The sequence below is a fragment of the Stegodyphus dumicola genome, chromosome X1 (assembly GCF_044657685.1).
Source record: "Stegodyphus dumicola isolate Sdum_Otavi_A_Nest chromosome X1, ASM4465768v1".
NCBI classification, from domain to species: Eukaryota; Metazoa; Arthropoda; class Arachnida; order Araneae; family Eresidae; genus Stegodyphus; species Stegodyphus dumicola.
Window position 1 is genome coordinate 33,388,166 of NC_140780.1, and position 6,000 is coordinate 33,394,165.

Sequence of the window (6,000 nt, forward strand, 5' to 3'; positions counted from 1 at the left end):
ATCGACCGAAAAGGATCCTCTAGTTAACCCACGTGCCAGTATTATAGTCACCAATACCAAATGGTCCCCTACAATTATATTAAGCCATAGAGATGTGATGACGATAAGTATTAACTGCAAATCAGAACAGCTATTAATTACTTCCATTTACTGCTCACCACGAGAGGATATGGGGCCGAATCTCCACACATTAGAAAATATCTTTAGTAATCTCAGAAGATCACAGCACGTGATTACAGGTGACTTCAATGCTCACCATCAAATGTGGCATTACAATAATACAGATAATAGAGGACATACACTAGCTGACTTTATTGCTACACACAATCTGTATATACATAACCTCTCTTCAGACACTCCTACATTTGAAACAACAAATGGTAAAGGATGGCCGGACTTGACACTGTCAACATTGAGTATCTCCAATAAAATACAAGAATGTAAAGTTCTTGATGATCCAAGCCACTCAGATCATAACTACATCTCATTTGAATTATCAGAAGAAATCCCCGACCTCAAATTAAGAAGATTTTCAATCTCAAAGCAAAAAGAAAGGCAATTTGGAAGAAAAATCTCCACATGTCTTCAGTATGCGGAGAAACTTATAGATAAATGCACATCACCCGATGCAGTCCATGATTTAATGGAAACAATTATCAAAACAATACAGGAGACAGCGACCAACACATTTAAACTCCGTAACAACAACAAGATTACGAAGACTAACTGGTGGACAAAGGAATTAAGACGTGAAAAGCAACATACAAGGGCCCTTCGTAGAAAAATGAAAAGTGCTCCGGAAGGGTTGAAAATGGAAATATGGATAAAATACAAGCAACAATTAGCAAATTACAAAAAGAAAATAACTGAAGCAAAATTACGCAGCTGGAAGAATTACTGCTGTAGTAATAAAGATACATACGGCCAGCTGTATAAAATGGCTACAAGTAAAGTTTTTAGTCCCGCACATATCGGTCTTTCGAGAGATCAACTCTCACGTAACAGCCAGCTTGGTAATGTCACTGAAAAGATTCTCAACAATATTCTAGATGTTGTTTTCCTAAAAGATAATGCAGAAGACGATGGCAACTCACATTCCGACATTAGATACAATAATACCGCTCCAAATACTCCAGACGATGTGGAGTTCCACTCACAAGAAATTTCAAAAATTATTAAGTATCTTCCGAATAATAAAGCTCCGGGACCTGACGGATTAGACAACAGGATTATTAAGATAATTCACAACGCAATGCCTTCTCTGTTCCATAAACTACTAAACCTCTGCCTCAAATTTTATGTCTTCCCGAATTGTCTCAAACAGGGACAAACAATACTATTCAAGAAAAATAATAAAGATCCTACGGATCCGGAAGCCTTCAGACCAATCAACCTCTTACCTGCAATAGGTAAACTTCTGGAACGTGCAATCGCGGGCAGATTACGCCACCACTTAGAGAAAAACGAAACCATAAGCCCCAACCAATACGGCTTCAGACCTCTCAAATCTACATCACATGCGATAGTAGAACTTCAAGAGCAGATCCGTAGGAATAAATCTTCAGCTCTCCATACAGCAGTACTCTGCATGGATCTCAAAAATGCGTTTGATTCCGTGTGGTGGCCTGGTATCCTTGAAGCCTTGCGCAACATTAAATGCCCTCGGAACATATTCAAGCTAATGAATAGTTTCCTAACAAACAGAGCAACGATAATCATCAGCAACAACTGTATAGTAGAAAGAAGAATAACGAGGGGCTGTCCACAGGGCTCTTGTCTAAGTGCAGACCTGTGGAACATCACCTTCAATTATATCACCTCCTACAAGTGGCCGGACCATACAAAGCTCATCGCCTTTGCCGACGATGTGGCCTTTGTAACAAATGGGCATTCAAGAGACATACTAGAAAAGAATAGTAACGAGACTCTCTCCATATTCCATTCCCTCTGCGTCAATCAAAAACTAATAATTTCAGAGCCCAAATCACATATTATTTTATTTCCAAAACCGGGCAAATCGCTACAAAGGCTACCTTGCATTAAAATCAATAATAGAAGAATCAAGATCTCAAAAGAAATCAAATTCCTCGGATTGAAAATTGAACAAAAGTTTTCTTGGATCCCACACCTCATGGAAATTCGGAAGAAGACCCAAACTATTTCTAGAGCCCTCGCAAGGATGCAAGGCACAACGTGGGGCCTCAAGTCGAGGATGCAAAACATTCTCTATAATACCGTGATCGAAAAAATAATCCTATACGGGCCATCAGCATGGACTCACCCTATGACAGTGAAAAAGAAAAGAGTCCTAGCTTCGATCCAACGCCCCTTCCTCTTACAAATAGCAAAAGCATACAGAACTACCTCAACGGCAGCTCTCTGTGTATTAACAGGAATCCCACCCCTCCACCTGAAAGCAAAAGAAGATGCAGACTTAGCCACGTTATTCCACCTCAAGAAAAACATAGAGGTAGAAGATCAAAACCTGTGCCCCCTTGATTTTGAACAGCCACGAAATCCTTACCTAAGACACCCTGCAGTACATGCAAAACTCAGAATATCTACAAAAGAAGACACCCTCAGTGTACCTTCATTTCCAGTCGTGTACACAGATGGGTCAAAGTTAAACGAAGAAGTAGGATGCGCGTTCTTTGCACTCCTCTCAGAACAAGATACAACAGAATGGAAAGGACACCTAAGGAACAACAACAGCGTTTTCCAAGCTGAGCTTTCAGCCATAAAACACGCTATTCTATGGTCTCATCAAAAGCATCTAACATATGTTACCATCTACAGTGATAGCCAAGCGGCAATTAAAGCTGTCAATGATGCAAGAAACAAATCATCAATAGTGCAAGATATCTACGATTTATTATCACAGCGCAAGAGAACATCTATAAAAATAAAGTGGGTAAAAGCGCATGCTGGACAAGCCCAAAATGAAAGGGCAGATGCGCTTGCTAAAAATGCAGCTCAAGACCCATCTCTACCTCCAATCAATGTCCCATTCCCTAAATCGTATGTGAAACATATGCTGAAAAAAATTACATTAAAAAAATGGCAAACTGAATGGGAAAATGCAGAAGTAGGTAGAAGGCTTTTCAACTTCTACAAGAAACCCACATATGATCCAATCTCTTATAACTTCTTCATCAACATATTCCTATCTGGACATGGTCCTTTCCCCACGTACTACTTTGCACGAAATTTGAGCGAATCAGACAAGTGCGTATGTGGGGAAAAGGGAGACCCAGAGCACTATATTTTCAAGTGCCAGCTCACAAAAGAGCTACACTGCAAAGGAAGGTCACAAATTACGCCTGAGTACATTAAATGCATGCTAACGATACCTCATTTACAACAATTAGGTTTCCTTGATTATGAAGAAACTTTTTGCATATAAAAGAGAAGACATATGTCAAGATGCTATCGCATCTGTATAAATACCTCTTATTCTACAACTTGCAAAAATAATGCAAGATTTCAGAAATATTGCAAGTGTCTGAAACAGGCTAAATATGGTATAAATAGTTTTTATAAAATAGTTACATTAAGAATTTGGACTGTATTAGTGTAATAATTAAATCATTAATTAAAATATAATGTAAATAATATACGACTCTATTAGATATATTAGTGTAAATGTAAGTATTATGTGATTTTCTAATGTATATTTTCTGTATTTATGATACATTAATTTACAAAAATAATAATGTAAGACTTCAGTGCTGATGCATTTGTGTGTAACAAGTTAAAAAAATGAAAGGAAATGTATTAATAAGAGAATTCGCCTTAGTAATTCAACTAAGTATGATAAAATGAAAAAAAAAAAAAAAAATCTTCAATTAGCTCCTTAAAATGATGCTTATTTTAATTCGATGTAACTAGATATACTAATGTAAATATATTGTTTGTATGAAGTACAATGTACAATGAAAGTTTGTATGTATGTTCGAAGTAATTATGTTATTTCAATCTGCCATAATCCAACTTTTGTTGATAGGTTAATTTCTTTGCAATAATTGTATACTATGTCTTTGTAATTGTATATTCAATACGTAAGTCTAATATTAATGTAAAATTACTATGTAAATGTCTTGGTAGGCTAGCATCCGATGCGGGCCAACTAAAAGCCCAGCGGGGTACAGTAGTGCGGCGGAGCAACACCTGTAAAAGTCACTGACGAAGTTCTGGTGCTCCGTCCACTTTTCCTTGTCCCTGTCCCTGTGTGCCTGCCAGAAACTGTTAGTTCACTAAATATGAGTTTCAGACTGAAATGAAGATTTAATATCAAGAATTGAAGCAAAGAATATGCCATTAGTATAATTGGTCACGAGGGACTGGATATAATGAAAATCTCCTTAATATTTTTTGTAGTCGCCTACCGTTGCAATAAACTTGTTTTAGCGCCCACCATGTTTGTAAGTCCAGATGAATACAAATTCTGCAATTGCAGGATGATCCATTCTTGCACAGCGTCAATAACCTAGTTCGTTAGACTTTGAAGTTATCTGCAATGCATATTCCCTCATTTTGACTCTGGAGTGAAGTAATGTATCCGTTTTCCTCAGAGGTTACTTCAGAATATAAAAAAAAAAACTTATTGCTATCCTTTCCATGTTGCTGAAAAAGTAGTGTGACTGCAGCCAATTTTCTTTCTTTGTGTTAAGGCGCCAAAAGACGCCGAACCGAAGTGTTTCTCAGATTGTTAAATTTAAGACGACCGTACACTAATCACTATCAACACTTAAATTTCTTATCTCTTTCTCTCATGTGTTCTCCAGTCAACCCGAATAAATGCATCAACTGTAGTCAGTGTTTCTTCATCTGTTGAGGTTCTCAGCTGACGTATATATATTCCTGTTTCAGTTCTCGCCTGGCTTTCTTTAAAAGGCGCGCACAAATCCTACACCCCAGTTTGAGAAAGACATTCGCTTCCAGACTTATTTTTAAGTTTCCGATAAATTTGAGAAGGAATTACACTTTTGTTAGTCAAAAACCTAATGAGGATTTCTGCAATGTTGTTTTGAACCTTCTGCTCCGACATGTTGATTGTGATTAACCAGGGTAACAATAATTCATTTTAATCAGCGGATTTTAAAAAAAAATCCTTAACTGAAACTGAATATTTTGTCTTTTTCAAATGATGGAAAATACGTTAAAATTATAAGCTTAATATAATATAAAATGCTTTCAAAGGTATTGTAATTATTGAATGTAAAACATAGAAGCATTTTATGCTATCCATGATTAATATAATGCAAGAAAATGTATCACGTTCATGGCCATCTAGTCTCAAAAGCACTTCTCTGAGGATGAGTGCACTAATTTCCACGATCGAATGAAATACGTTGTTAAAACACCTTTTCTCAAAATTCTAAAATAGATCATCAAGTAGGTAAATTTTGTATGATACAAATGCATCACTTCGTAGTGCAGAAAAATCTCGTTTTATAAAATTAATTAAAGTCTCGTGTCTCGAATACAAGCCGCCATCTGAAAGTGATTTAAGTTAAATAGTATTAAATGATGCCTATGAAGAGCAAATAAAGAAAAGAAAGGAATAAAGATTAAGCAGTTAAGACTAAGCAATATGCTTTATTCTAATATCCACAATCAACCATTAATCTGCATATCTGTTTGTAGAATAAATGGAAAAACAAATTACAAAATCGGCCTTACCAAACAAATTGCGAAAATGATATTACCTATCTGTACGATTAGAAGATAAATAATGTTTTCCAATTCTTCGAAATTTGACATAGTTTATGTTTTTTCCCCCTGAACTCAGCTAAAACTTGTGTTCTATTCTATACTTCTACTCAGAAGATGGCGAGAATTTTATTTTAGTAATTAGTTTCATCTCCTTAATTCCTTCATGCACATGTACTTGTATAGCTCCCTTAACTTGCATGCATACCATAAAATAAATCGGCATTACTGATAAATTCTACTCAAATATTTTTCTCCTATGCGTATAATAAGAGCTATATAATACGT